Here is a 16,253-nt window from a genome sequence, read left to right on the forward strand (position 1 = left end):
ACACGACGTTCGAGTCCTATCGGAGACGCCACACGCTAGTTTCATGAAAACTTATGCATAAATTTCGCTGTTGCTGCATTAAATAGAACGTTGCCGTTAAAGAGCAAGTACCTTTCTGTCAGAACATTAGAACAAATGATATGCTATTACATAGCCAGATTTCGACATCGATTAAATAAGGACCGGAATTCATATTATAAAAATCAGCTTTTTGATATCATAAATTTACTAAATCTATCACACTTACGCAATCTACAAAATTGAGCACCCCTAATCTTATAAATTTAATAATTCTTATAATTTAAAATTTAGAGAGCAGCGGCGGTTTTACACTCTCACAGAGAAATAGATATAGAATGAATTTATTAAAACAGTCTTTTGTACCATGTCTATGAGTGTTTTCTGAAAAAGTAAGTAAATATTCTTTATTGCACCACAAAGAAAACAAATTTAAAAACAGATTTACAATGTAAAGAAAGGTAGCAACAGGTGGTCTTATCGCTGTAAGCGATCTCTTCCAGACAACCTTAGGGTAGCAGGATATAAAGAACAGCCAAAAGTGTACCATTTATTTACTTTTATTTCGAAAAACCATCAACTTTTGGGTTATTTGTACTAAAAATCACGACGACTATCGATTTAGAAAGGAAAAACATTTAAAAAAAAAAATAGTTTTGTGAAGCCTTTTTGCATAGGTACATATGTATTGTATGGACCGTCAAAAAACGGACACCTGAAAATTGTATAAAAAACTGGTGACATTATTTTTCTGTTAATCATTGTGTCATTATGTAATTTAACTTGAGATGACTACGTATAACCTACACGTAAACTGGTAAATTAAAGTACATAAAGTGGGCATAATTATCACATGGTTGCAAATTCACGAGCTTTCTTTAAGGTATTAGGCCCAGTGGTGCGGTGCGAGTCAGAATCGCTCATCGACTGTATAAGTACGTAGTCTTATTGTTCTAGTTCTTCATTACTGATTTTTTTATTTAGTTGTAAAAATTGTTTTATGACTACACCAAGTTATTGTAAATAAAACATGCCGGGAGAAACAGGAGGTCAAAATCAGGCAGATGGAATAACGATGGAATAGGGTTAAATTACAATGGCACGCCATCGGTCTTGTGTCTCTTAGAATGAATATCTAAATATTTACGAACTTAACTTACCTACATCTGTACAAACAGTGCCAAAGAAAGGTCATCTGTTATACTCATCTGTTTACTGCTTCTTTTGACCTTGACAAGTATTCATGGCCGTTAACTCAATTCGCAGTAAGTAATCTTTCTCTCCACTAATATACATTTTATTACCTCGCGCTTGTACGAAATTTCGAATTTACTGTCATAAGCATAAGCAACCACGTTTCGTTGAAGTGTCATAAATAAAGTAAAGCGTGCACTTAGCCCACAGAGCGAAGGATTGTCGCGGGTGAAGTAATATTTTTTCTCTAGGTTTTGCGAGCTCCGCAAATGGGCCTGAAAGCTTCCGCACAGCTCATTTGGTGCGGATTTCGCGCTGGCAGGGTTAAGTAGCGCTGCCTGCGATGCACGGGGCGCTCTTTTGCCAAATTTGCAATGTGTTGGTCGGTATTACGTCGAGATAATGTTTTAGTGTCCATGCTCAGAAAATAAGAACGCACATAAATGGACTATAAGTAAATAGAAATGGTATAAAGCGGTATGTTCGTTGTGCTAATCATGGGATGACCTGAAGATAAAGTAGGTAATTGTCCTTAACAGAGGACGTATCATGGATGCTATTTTCCACGTAACAAAGCATGTCTGTCCGTCTGTGGTATCGTAGCACTCAGTGGCGGATTAACCGAACAGCAGAAAAAGCATATGCTAAGGGCCCCGCGCCGAAGGGGGGCCCCGCGCTCCGACCCTGACCATGTGATTTCGGCATGCGGAACCGGCCAAGTTCAAGTAGAACTCGCACACCGCGGATCCTTTACTACCACATTTTATTTACAATGTATTTTTTTCGTAAGTCAGTAACAATATTGATCAATTATTATTATTTGTAATTATCCTGTCTATTTTTCTTTATGACGATACCAAATTTAAAAAAAATTTAGGCTTCCGCAAAGACCAAGAGCAGAGTTTAGCATAAAACCGAAGGTGCCGAGTGTCTCAAAACTTTTATGCATGGCTTAGCTGCAGGAAACAGCAGAGCTCGGAAACGAACAAAAGAATATACTGTGTTTAAAAACATATTAGTGAAAAGCAAGGAAGGATGATTTATTCATTAATTATTATTTCAAATAACAAATTGCACCTATACAGCTAATGCCTAATGATGATCAGCTTTGAACCCATAGGAGGCCAAAGGACGCGCTCCTCTACGGCTGGCCGGGCGCCCAAAATATGCAGAGTTGCTGCAAAGCCGTGATACATATGATCTAATTGTCAAAATGTTATAAAAAGAAAACAGCGGGGCCCCTGCGCAGGGCTTTGCATTCGCATAGGCCGGATGTAAAGCCCTACATAGGGCCCGATACCCAAAGCATCCCAGCAAGTCGCACTTTCGAGCAAGAACTAAGGCCGAGCAGCAGGCGAGCCGAGATCACATTAGTTCAATTCCAAACTCTGTTCTCCTACAATTCAGCCTTTGCATGGTGGCGCGCCGCGATAGAACGCTCCGGGCCTCCGCCCTTATACGGAGCTCGGCCTACGGCCTCGTTCACACTCTGGCATTGGTTTCTATCTAGGCTCCGCTTTCCTGCAGCTTGGCCTTCAGCTTCGCACGGGAATGCTACGAAATCGGGTGGTCCGGATATATAGCTCGTGGGGCTCAGCCTTCGGCCTTGTTTTTTGGCTCACTTAGCCATTAGTTCCCACTTCTGAGGTCAGACTCACTTTTCACCTATTTTTATAAGCTTTTATTAAACTTAATAATATTGATGTTGTTAAACAGTATCCCTACATGCTTTTATTTAACTTTCAATACTCGTAAGTTCTTTTCAAAATCTGCAAACCATCTGCAAACTATTATTTTGACCATTTGTCAAAATTTGGCAAAATGATGAAGACCGAAGGATACCTATATAAAAGAAAGGAACTGTGATAAAATAACACAACTTCATTAAGATTAGGCTCTTTTAAAATGGCTGATTAAAATAATGAAAAATAAATAAATCGGAATTCCTTCAAATTAATAAATAAGGAAAATACTCCGGATTTTAAATGACGTCATATACCTATAGTTCGTGTCATCCACGAAGACGCGCCCCGCTCTTCTTCCTAATCGCTTATAGTTCAAATCTGCAACTTTTTGGGAATGTAGTATTTTCGCTATAGGTTTCATTGAAAGTATTTATTAAGCTTTTGTTTCACGATTTTTTCAAGTTTTTTGGGCCCATGGTTCAAAAGAGGGCTAATATTTCAGTAAATAATAATTTTGTTAAGAAACAGGTTTTTGAAGACCTAGCTTTATTCGTTTTGAAAGACCTTATCCAACCATACGCTACTACAGGGTCAAAGCAAAAAAAAAACAAAGAAAACACATTTTGTAATACACTGCATAACATGTTAAAACTAATCGAGAACGAGTGGAAAAAAATTAAGACATTGTAAAAATGTTGTGATGGTAATGAATCCTCGGGCGGGGTGCGAATCCGACTCGCACTTAATCTTTTTTTTTTAAACCAGGGGGGCCCCGCGAGCTATTGTGCTAAGGGCCCCGCGCCTTCTTAATCCGCCCCTGGTAGCACTCCAACGGATGGACCGAATTCCTTCCGGTTTTTACGTGAAAGCGAGTTTCCTTGCGGTGGTTCTCAGCTAGAGTCAGACCAAGCTTAATTGGCAGCGATTTTGATAACAGGCTGCATGGGCTCCGGGATTCGTGGGAACGGCATTAACAACCGCCATAAAATAGGTGATGTATTGCATACGGCTGAACTTGCGTCAGAGGTTGAGAGTGCACGTACGTTGTTTATCTCATTAGGTGCGTCTGCATTCCTTTGATCGGCACCTAAGATAATCCTTAATGTGTTGCCATCGGTGCGTTATTGGAAGTCGGGGGTAAAGTCCCTAGTATACTTAAGTATAGGAATTTACCTCTGTAATACGATTTTTTCAGCTCTTTAATTCGAAGCTTCTTTAAGACGAACAAAAGCCTATACGAACCCCACGAAGTCTTTCCCCTCTATAAGACGAAAGCTCGTTATTACGAATATTTTGACGTTTTCCTTGAGTTTCGTGCTATCGATGTGCCACTTAGTAAGTTATCTAGAGTCAGACCAAGCTAAGTTGGCAACGATTTTGACAGCCCAGCCTGTGCAAGTATTAAGTAAACGTCACAATATCATCGAAGTTTGACGTTTAAAATAACACTCGCACTGCCAATTTATCTTGGTCTGACTCTATGGTTGATAGAAATCGATCCAGCAGTTTAGCGAGTATCAGCTCTTTTGACATAAAATGGATTATTTGTCTACAGTGCGTTTCAAAATTTTAATTTACAGTACATATGGGGCTACTTTATAGCACTAGTGCGAGAAGTAGCATATTACGTTACTGTGTCGAACATTTAAAGGGCCATATGTACTGTAAAACGTTGTACGATACATGTGCGAATAGGTAATTCGCAACTCGTGTCGATTTAAAACACTCCCTTCGGTCGTGTTTTAATTTATCGCCACTCGTTTCGAATTTCCTATTTTTCGCACTTGTATCGTAATGTACTATTAATAGTTATTTAACAACGCTTGTTGAATCATGTGACAGACACTGCCATTGTCATGCTATGTGCCTGCAGCCATGCAGGCACTGTAAACTCGGGTAAGCTACCATGTGGAGAATACATCACACAAGAATAATCCAAATTTACGAGTTGTATAACATATTCTACAGTAAATAATGGCCATATATACATATACATATATATAATAGTATGTGAATAGTAGTACATACTACTATTCGCAACTAGTGTGGATTTAAAACACTCCCTTCGGTCGTGTTTTCATTTATCGCCATTCATTTCTCAATATCCTATTTTTCGCACTTGTATCGTAATGTCCTATTCCTAAATACTTTTGGTGTGCAATTTAAAATAATATTAGTAAAGTTTAACCACAAAACGAAATATTTTTTGAATAATTCGGAAAGGGTTTGTAAGCATTGAAATTGTCCAATGCGCCCAAATTAAAAGTACCTTGTACCTTTTACCGTTAATACCTTTTTTTGTACGTAAAGTCTAGAAAGCCGCTTAGCACTAATATATCTCGTAATCGATAGTCAAATACTTAAAAACCTGAACAGTTTATTATGCGACCGCCGACTCTCACCCCTTACACTCATCGCCTTACAAATTACCATGAACTTCATCATAAAAATAATTAACAACCTATAAACCACTGTGCAAAAAAACTGCCCACATCATCCATCCAACACCAATTACTTCCAGCGCTAAACATCAAACACTGCAAGCGTCACAAGCAGCGCCCTAGTTAAACCCCCGTACTGCCGGACAGTCCAGCCTGACCCCGGTCTGCCCGGCCGGACTATCCGGCAGTTTGCCTGGAAGGCGTAAAAATAAACACGTGCAAATAAATGACTCCCTTTACAGTCTGACCTCTTCGTTGACTTCGGAATAAAGGGATATGGCTCTTCATGCGAGATTGCGTGCGATGTTTGTGTTTATTCTTTACATACCATAGGTAAATAAGTAAATGTTGGTTAGTAGTAATACTGAATCTTTTTGGATTTTAGTTAAAGGATGACTCTTAAGATCTATAAACCAGATTTAACATCATTTAGTCGCATGAGATGTTAAGATCAGCAGTTATGCTTCGCGACGAAACACTAGAAAAACAATAAAGTGGGAAGTTCGGGTCCGTTATAGAATCTACATAAGCGGATTCCACTCCATGCTTTCTCACTCATTAACGTATATTATGATGCATATATTAAGTAATATGGCTGTATGATGGAGCGATTGAAAAGGACATTAAATATGTGAATCTTACATACAGCTTTAATAACAATTCCTCAAAATAACACTGGGTACACTGACAATTAACATCATACATTCAAACGTGTTTCCAAGTTATAGCAATAAATTCCCTAAACCATACCGAATAGATATGTAATATAGGTTTATTTAAATGTATATCATATATTATTAAAGCGTGGTTAATTGCAGGGACAATTGATAGAATTAAAAGCCACAATTCGATTACGGTTATTAAAAGCTTTTATCAGCGAGCATGCAGCGGTAAAATGGACTGCTCGTTTGAAATAACGTTTTGCTGTCGCAACTCACGGAATTGGTGTTTTGAATTAAGTATGCATATTTTGAGGTATTATGTTACTAGTTTATTGTTTATAATGTACGGATTTATGTTGGGTATAAAAGCTGATTGCAGATTATTTTGGTATTATATATTTACTGGCACTTATACCACGCCTACATGTATCTGCAAATCTTCTGCAAAATTTGTTGTACCTATTAATCATTAGTAATTTGATAGTTTCATTAAAATGTGGTAATAGGGTCACACAAATGCTTGTTTGTTGTGCTTATTTGCTGTCTACTACAAATGTTTTTAAAAGGCAAACAATACCTCAAAAGGCCCTCTACTCACTAACAACTTGAAAATAAAAAGCGGCCAAGTGCGAGTCGGACTCGCCCATGAAGGGTTCCGTACCATTTATGACGTATTAAAAAAAAACTAGATCTCGTTCAAACCAATTTTCGGTGGAAGTTTGCATGGCAATGTATATCATATATTTTTTTTAGATTTTTCATTCTGTTATTTTAGAAGTTAAGGGGGGGCACATTTTACCACTTTGGAAGTGTCTCTCGCGCAAACTATTCAGTTTAGAAAAAAATAATATTAGAAACCTTAATATCATTTTTAAAGACCTATCCATAGATACCCCACACGTATGGGTTTGATGAAAAAAGATTTTTTGAGTTTCAGTTCTAAGTATGGGGAACCCCCGAAATTTATTGTTTTTTTTTTCTGTTTTTGTGTAAAAATCTTAATGCGGTTCATAGAATACATCTGCTTACCAAGTTTGAACAGTATAGCTCTTATAGTTTCGGAAAAAAGTGGCTGTGACATAATCGGACAGACAGACGGACATGACGAATCTATAAGGGTTCCGTTTTTTGCCATTTGGCTACGGAACCCTAAAAATAGGTAACCCTAACTCTTTGTTTTTGGAATACATAGAATGTTACATAGTACACGCATGTGTTTGTATCTCTAGTTAATTTCACGTTGTAAATAGCGAAGTAAACACGCGTAATCTAGAAGAGGTGTGAGCCGCCAAGTATAAGGCGCTGCCGCCGAGCAGCCCACTATTATTCCCCGAGCCTTCTCCTTAGCATATTTAACCCATTATGAGGTTAATGGGCAATGACGGTATGGAGCTCGCGGGCCGGTGTGCCCCTTAATTTTCCGCCAGTTCTTAGTTAAAGAGACGAGGCGCCGGCACCGGCGTTGCGCTCACACGCCTTTCATCGTAAAATTGATGGCTTGCGCAAATAAATGTTAGTAGGTAATGTTATTACAGTTACTGCGCTAATTAAACGAAATACATAGACGTAATAGTCCCCACTTATTATATGAATCCTAAAAATATTATCTTCCTACCTTGGGACCACAAAGCACTTTATCTACGTAGTAATATAAAATAATAACAATATTGGAGAAGCTACGTATGGGTAGTAGAAGTGGACTGTATAATTTAAAGATGTTGAATAAAAAAAACACGTTACTTACAATTGTGTAGATCGCTGTGTGCACAAATATCAGTAATGTAACAGATATTAAATACAGAACTAACGTTATTATTATTAATGTTGCTAACAAATATAGGTATATATAATTATAGTAGTAGTAAGAATTCAATATATAAGTAGTTAAGCTACATTTTATAATAATAAAAAATGCGTCATGGTCTTTATTAATAATATTACAAACTATGATTGAGGATTCTACTGACTACAACAATCATATTATTATCATATTATATGTACTCGTCCGTTATGCTTATTAGCAATCCCAGCGGTATGTTATCACAATTAAGTTTAATATTATATGTATCTACGTATACATATGAATCGATATCATCATTTCGTCCTTCAACAGAGATGTAGATAGAATAGATTTTGCTTTTGCGTTTTCACTAAAGCAAAGTCCAAAAAGAAGCATAAGTAGATATCCACTCGAAGTCCACTTTCTTTACGTGCGGTCAGTCTTCTGTGCCGAGCGCGGCTTAAAAACTTAGTCGGGTAAAAGCGGGTTGCTGAAATGTTCGCAAAGTGTTCTTTATACGTGCTTCACGAGTGCTATCAGTTCCTATTTACACAAGCTATCAATGTGCTACTTTAATACCGTAAAACCGTTCAATTTTTCCCAAATCGTTTGTATTTTGACCTCACAATCTTGAACCCATAAATGATGAGAATGGTCTATTCCTTTAAAGGGATATAATTCATTCATTTCATAAAAAGTTAATTTAGATGGGTTGATACTTAATCTCATAAAAGGTCGAGATAACATTGGTATTATTGGTATATATGGCTACGTTATAGCCTTTTCAATTGTCATAGTTGTTTATAAGCATATTCAGATATTTTCCATATTTTCCTTAAGCTGCCTACATTTACGTTCACTGAAAGAATAATTAGGAGCCAAATTATTTTTTCGTAATGGCGTACGTGACAATTGTATCGTTAATCAAGACTCGAGAATTCGTCTTAAAAAGGATTTGTTATTCCGAGCCCTCCCGCTGGCGTCGCGGCGCTCAACGACCAAGTTTCCCATCCTTACATTAGCGGATTACCACCGAACCTAAACTTTGGCTTCGATTAAAACCACGAGGCGGCGTGACGTGAGTTATGAGCGATGTAATTGTATCGATAGAATTTGAAGGTGCTTTTCCAACAATTTGCTACAATTTTTTTCTGTTATCTGTATCTTTTTGTATTCTATTTTGACATGAAAAGAGCAAACACTTCTTAAGATTAGAGATCTTTTCTCGTACCTTTTTTCTTATCATCGTCAAAGGCTTGCCTTAGCCGTACTTATCACGCGATGTGTTCGTACTTGGGCGCCGTAACGCCGAGGGTCATATTGAATGCACGAATAGCTAATAGGATGGGATTAGGGTCGCCGAAGATTTGGCTTAGGCTTAGCCGTCTATCGACCCATCTTCACTCCACCCGTTGTTTATTGTGAATGCTACCAAATGTTTAATCCAAAGACAGCTCTTGTATTTACTCGTTTGTTTGTGACAGTTTACCTTAGTATAATACTCCCACTCGATGGTTATCACATCTGTATATTGAGCATTCGTCGTTTACTAGCAAATATGACAAATTCGAGAGGAACGAACGTTTTAAATGGAATGAATATACGTGAATGCCATCATGCCACCGGTGCAGATTCCGTAATAGTACCTACATTACGATACAAGTGCGAAAAATAGGAAATTGGAAACGAGTGGCGATAAATTAAAACACGACCGAAGGGAGTGTTTTAAATCGACACGAGTTGCGAATTGCCTATTCGCACATGTATCGTACAACGTTTACAGTACATATGGCCCTTTAAATGTTCGACACAGTAACGTAATATGCTAATTTTCGCACTAGTGCTATAAAGTAGCACCATATGTACTGTAATTTAAGTTATCGCACTAGTGCGGTAAAGTAGTACCATGTGTACTGTAAAAAAAATTTCTTTGGTCATCCAGTTTAATGGTTGATAAATGGTTCTATATTGAAAGTATTTGTAATTAATTAAAAGGTATCATTCAAACTGCAGTATACACATAAACCAGTATACTTACGTATGTATGTATACTGTATAAGAATAACCTAGGAATTACCTTATTTCCACATCAGAACCAGTAGGGCTAAGATGGTCGGCTCTTTATCATTTGTCACCATGCCTGTCACGTTCTAACAAGTATGTAAGCGCGAAAATGACGGGCATAGTGACAAGTGATAAAAATGGAACCATGCTGCCACCGCAGTAGGGCTAAGATGGACGGCTCTTTATCATTTGTCACCATGCCTGTCACGTTCTAACAAGTACGTAAGCGCGAAAGTGACAGGCGTAGTGAAAAGTGATAAAAATAGAACCATGCTGCTACCGCATAAAAGTATTATATATAGTAGTCTATCTGTCAGGTTAATTTATGGCTGGCAAGAAACAATTGTTACCTCATACATAAGCGCCTGTATTCACTGAAATTTCTATAAAACAAGCGGTAATTTTATCCGAAAATGAAAAGAATATGACGGCACGAAACTCCTGAAAGACCGTAGATACGTTACTGTCATTCTGCCTATACTATGTTAGAGCGTATGCAGGAATGCTCTCGCGCGTGTCGGGTGACCGCAGTGCAGCAAAAGGCACGTACCTACCAAGTTCGTTTCGATTTTAGCGAAACAAATATTGCTATTGAAAAGGTGCAAATTAAACTGATGGCTGCATAAACTTAGCTATCAAATGGAATTATGTACAGTGTACACACAGAAACACTGTTATTGTTAATTCTGTTAACTGATCGTTCTTACCTTACTGTAGTCCTTATTGTAGATGTACTTTACGTCAATAGAAAGTTGTGTGTTGATACCGTTTTACCTTGTTCGTATCGCATTACCACCAGTTGGCATTTGACATAAACGTCAGTGTCTGCGTGAATTCGATCGCAGTCCATCTCGCTCGCACTGATGTATTATAGAGAGAGGGAATGCGACCGAGTTCATGCAGACTAGCGTTAATATCACGTGTGGTACGGCTAGTTATCTTATTCACACGTAGCGTTGTATGCGGTTATTTCATCTACCTGTTTGCAGGGAAAGATGGAGAAAGTTCCATTTACGTTTTAAAATGACTCAACTATTTGAATTTATATACCATTTTGGGACCAAGTGGTACGTGGCGGAACGCAGCTTATGTACAGTCAACCAATTTGAATCCTTGGCCACTATAGACGACAATGACAATATTTTCCATTTTCCTACAATTTCGCAGTAGGGATATGTGGGGATCACTTAATTTAGAATAGACTACAATTATTTTTATTCGTAAACACAAACAAGAAAAAATACATAATATAACAAAAACAAAGAAAGTATAAAGTACCACGAAATGGCTTCATCTCAATATGTTGCTGGTGGCTTCCAGCGCTGATCTTCCGATGAGACCATCAAGTGAGAAAAATCACGATAGGTAACAGACAGATGAAGAAGAAAGAAATAACATAATATAGAGTGAACAAATGGATAAATAGGAAAAAGATAACGACTAAATTAAATAAGGATTATTTATATAAATCAAGAATCGTACACATAACACTACTACTAGGTATACTTATGAAATTACTATTGTCATAACGTGCAATAGGTAGTTTCAATTTGTAATATCTACCCCCAACTTTTTAAAAACTGTCAATGTGTAGATAGTAAATCAAATTCTATCCGTATCTCTGTTTAGATATTTGTTAGGATAGGTCATCAGTCATCCGCGACTATAACCAGTGAAAGCTGTGTACAAACGTCGTAATCAAGGGTAAACAAATTCCCTACGGACCAGCTTTTTAAATGTAACTGAGTTTTTGGGGGCGTTTTTAGGAGGTACGTATAAGTATGTACCTATACAAGTATACACTTAACCAGATATATGTGACTAAATCAGTAAGCCCATGAACTAAGGAACTCTGAAGAATCACAATTTATGATGAAGTTGAATTGTACCTAGCGCGTACACCAAAGAGTGAAGTAATTAATTGATGGGTTGTATTCTCGCGCGATACAAATTCCATTACGTAATGGGGAATCACGCCTCTTTACGCAAACGTGGAAAAAGGATACTAATTGAGTTTATAACTTAATTACTAGCTTTTAAACGAAACCCGTGGTACTGGTATATTATTAAGTAGGATATCGGGTAGCGTAATTAAGCTGTATCCACCATACGACTTAGGTATATGAATTTGAAAAAAACTTTTGCGTAGGTATTTGTGTACTTTCACTTGGTTAAATCATTTTGAAAAATATTTGTACATATATTTCTCAGTTTTCAGTTGCTTACATATTATTGTGATACTTGCTCAGATTAATATGACAGGTGATATGTGTACCTACATATTTTTGATTGGTTAATCTGTTCAGATGCATAGGTACCTATGCTCATTTATTTTTGCTCCTTTTATGCTCATTTATTTTTGAAGCCTTGGATTTGCTCATATATTTATGAACTCTACTGTTCCTACAAGTACAGCATATCAAATCTGTAAACTAGGGAATAAACTCATAATAAAATCAAACGAAGCATAAAACTAGTCAGTTCACTGAATCCGGTCACCTACTGTCAGTAGGTTAAAGGTTATCTAGAAAATACTTATTCCAGTCCTATTGTAGCAGGAGCTAAGAACGAGAAATTATACAATTGTTCAGTCGGCAAAGACTGTTTAAAGTACTATGTTTTACAATAAATATATAATAATACTTGTAAGAATGATCCCTAGTTTATATTTATAATTTACTTACGATACACGATACCTAAAGATTCATTTGATATTATTTTATGTTAGTTGTGTGTTGTGATGTGACTATATACCTACGACTATTTTAGTTGTATGTGCTTTTAATATTAGATCTTTTCAATTGATTGGATATACCTACGTAGGTCCTTCTTAGATTGGTTTGGTTATTGTCGAACGTCGAACTTCTGATGAAGGTACGTTAATTGTGGATTTTTTTAAATTATTTTGGCAGTTGCACCGATTTTGACAGTTATCATCTTGTACAGTGATGAATAACATACTCAGAACTCCTTAAATGTTATCAGCACAAATGTAGCGTGAATAATGTTTCATATTACCAATTTTTATAGATACATAACCTTGGAGCAATTGGAAATTGGAGTGAGCATTCCATATTTTTCTAAAATTCAGTCGAGGTTACGAGGTACGCCTATATTTAAACAAACTAAGTAGGTACGCACGAATGCAAAACTTTATATTATTGAAGTAGTTCCTTTTCTTACATATGAGCAAAGAGAATTTCAAATAGAGGTGTACTGTCAAAGAAAACTTTGTAGCGACGTTAATTTACTGCCATCTTTCGACACATAATTAAGACTTTTAGAACGCCATTTAACTGTGATCCTTATTCTTTCACTGATATGTGTTCAATTTGTTACATATCAAAAAGTGGTGCCATCTTATCGGGCACTACCTAAAGATTATAGCGCCATCGCTCGAAACTATACAGCTATACCTTTGTCCTTTGATTTATTGATGGCGCCACTCTTCAAAATTTAACAAATTTAACACATATCTGTGAAAGACTAAGGATCAAAGTCAAATGGGGTTCTAAAAGTTTTAATTATGTGTCGAAAGATGGCAGTAAATTTACGTCCTTACAAAGTTTTCTTTGACAATACACCTCTATTTCAAATTCTCTTTGATATGAGGAACAGAGATTATATTAAATTTTGTAATATATTAAAGTGGACAATGCCAATTATGTAATAAATATGTTTAAAGTCGGTTATAAAGGCAGATAAATGATCTTAAACTGTCCTACCACAGATTTATTTTTGCAATTGTTGGGACCTGGTCAATGGACATATTATACTTCGTGAAGTTAGCATCGCGTAATTATCTCAAATAACTATAGTGTTACATGCATTTTTTCTATTCTGTCTCTTTTAGTTACTCGTAAAGTTATATCTTTTGTGTTATTATAAATTCTTTATCTTTCTGGAAATGTCTCATAACTGCAACTATTATAACCTACGTTTCTTAAAATTCTTGTAGAGATGTGTTGTGTTTCAAGTTAGCAACTACATAAGTAACCCACTCGACGGAGGCACGCGTGAGAATAAAAGAGTTGACAAAGAAGCCATTTAATATTTAATACTGCCTTTGAGACATTACTGTTCGTATTGTAGGTACATTTTACCTCACATATGTCGAAACAATTACCTACATCTACTTAACTAGCAAGTAACTTGAAATCGCATAATTGTCCTTACTGCATATATATTTTTCTACAAAATTATATTGTAAAAAAAATACTGGTCACCGATCAAGTCTGCATAGGTACCTACCTAGTGCACTCCTAACTCTAAAAATAAGACGAATTTAGTAAAAAACGAGCGACTTTATCTCAATTACAATATATACAAACTTTCGTAAAACATTACGCTCTGTCCTCAATAATCGGGTAAAAGTCAAGTCTTGCTGCAAATATGTACATAACTGTTCATAAAACGAGGAAATGGTGCACTGAGGCAGGTGATAAGAGAAATACATTTCTGGTGAAAAATAATATCTTTCATTCCTTTTTATTCGTTTTTAGGGTTCCGTAGCCAAATGGCATAAAACGGAACCCTTATAGTTTCGCCATGTCCGTCTGTCTGTCTGTCTGTCTGTCTGTCTGTCTGTCTGTCTGTCTGTCTGTCTGTCTGTCCGAGGCTTTGCTCCGTGGTCGTTAGTGCTAGAAAGCTGAAATTTGGCATGGATATATAAATCAATAAAGCCGACAAAGTCGTACAATAAAATCTAAAAATTTAATTTTTTTTAGGGTACCTCCCCTACACGTAAAGTGGGGATGAATTTTTTTTTTCGCTTCAACCCTAGAGTGTGGGGTATCGTTGGAAAGGTCTTTCAAAACTAATAGGGGTTTTCAAGAAACATTTTTTGATAAAGTGAATATATTCGGAGATAATCGCTCCGAAAGAAAAAAAAAATGTGTCCCCCCCCCTTTAACTTTTGAACCATAGGTCCAAAAAATATGAAAAAAATCGTGGAAGTAGAGCTTAAGAAAGACATTAAATGAAAACTATAGCGGACATGATCAGTTTAGCTGTTTTTGAGTTATCGCAAAATGTTTTCCCTTCATAATAAAAAGACTTACTTTAATTAGGTACTGATTATGCAAATTTGCCTATTTGTTTAACTCGGGTGAAAGGTACCATTTACTACACTTTAAGCTCCAGTTTAGCTTATTGTGACGGAAGAGTAACTACGGAACCCTACACTGAGCGTGGCCCGACATGCTCTTGGCCGGTTATTCATCCTATATTCGCCATTGTGGTGCCGAGTAAAGAATAGCGTGTGCTCCACTCGTTTTGCTGAGTGGCTTGCCCTTCTAGTCGATGGATGTGGCTAGGTTTGGAGATGAGTCTAGAATGAATAAATTACGTAACTAGGGTCGGTAAAGAAATGATATCATTGTTTATTATTTTATGTGGTTTTATACCAAGCGTACAAAACTAAGACTAAAAATTTTTTTTAATGCAAGGGTCAGCTGTTGCTCTTTCAATCTTCTTCTTCCTTGCGTTGTCTCAGCATTTTGCCACGGCTCATGGGAGCCTGGGGTCCGCTTGACAACTAATCCCAAGATTTGGCGTAGGCACTAGTTTTTACGAAAGCGACTGCCATCTGACCTTCCAACCCAGTGGGTAAACTAGGCCTTGTTGGGATTAGTCAGGTTTCCTCACGATGTTTTCCTTCACCGAAAAGTGACTGGTAAATATTAAATGATATTTCGTACATAATAATAATAATAATAATTTAGCCTATATACGTCCCACTGCTGGGCACAGGCCTCCTCTCATGCGCGAGAGGGCTCGGGCTATAGTCCCCACGCTAGCCCAATGCGGATTGGGGACTTCACATACACCTTTGAATTTCTTCGCAGATGCATGCAGGTTTCCTCACGACATACGTACATACGTTCCGAAAACCTTATTGGTACGAGCCGGGGTTTGAAGAAACTTTGAACCCGCGACCTCCGGATTGCGAGTCGCACGCTCTTACCGCTAGGCAATCAGGGCTTCTCCTTCTCTCTTTCTTTAATATCAGTTATAAATATAGACACTCGCGCACAAAAACTAATCGATTGAAATCTCACTCTCATCTCACGAAAAAAAAAGTCAAATTCCGGTAGGTATTAGGTATTTTGCTTATTTTTCTGGCATAGCGACTTTATAAATTGTGTTTGAAATCGGTTTTAGTACTTTGGATTGAATAAATTAAAGTTACTACTTTGGCGTAAATTAAAGTTTTGATATGGGAATGTACGAAATAAAGAAATGAAGATATCAAAACTGTACGTATTCAATAAAACTTGTTTTTGATAAATTTTGTATTCGTTATGAATGTGGATAACGTTAGTATAACAACAATTATATCCATTCCAGCGGACAGAAACAAGTTTCATAATATGAACACAGATATAAAAGGGCTTGTAAAGAAGAAAAT

General features: G+C 36.9%; 1 protein-coding gene across 1 annotated transcript in view; it reads right to left on the reverse strand.

Moving 5' to 3' along the window:
* The window catches only part of LOC133518927 (uncharacterized), a 168,876-nt gene that overhangs the window by 132,234 nt on the left and 20,389 nt on the right, over positions 1-16,253 (reverse strand). The window lies entirely within an intron of this gene.

This window comes from Cydia pomonella, chromosome 6 (assembly GCF_033807575.1).
Source record: "Cydia pomonella isolate Wapato2018A chromosome 6, ilCydPomo1, whole genome shotgun sequence".
Lineage (NCBI taxonomy): Eukaryota > Metazoa > Arthropoda > Insecta > Lepidoptera > Tortricidae > Cydia > Cydia pomonella.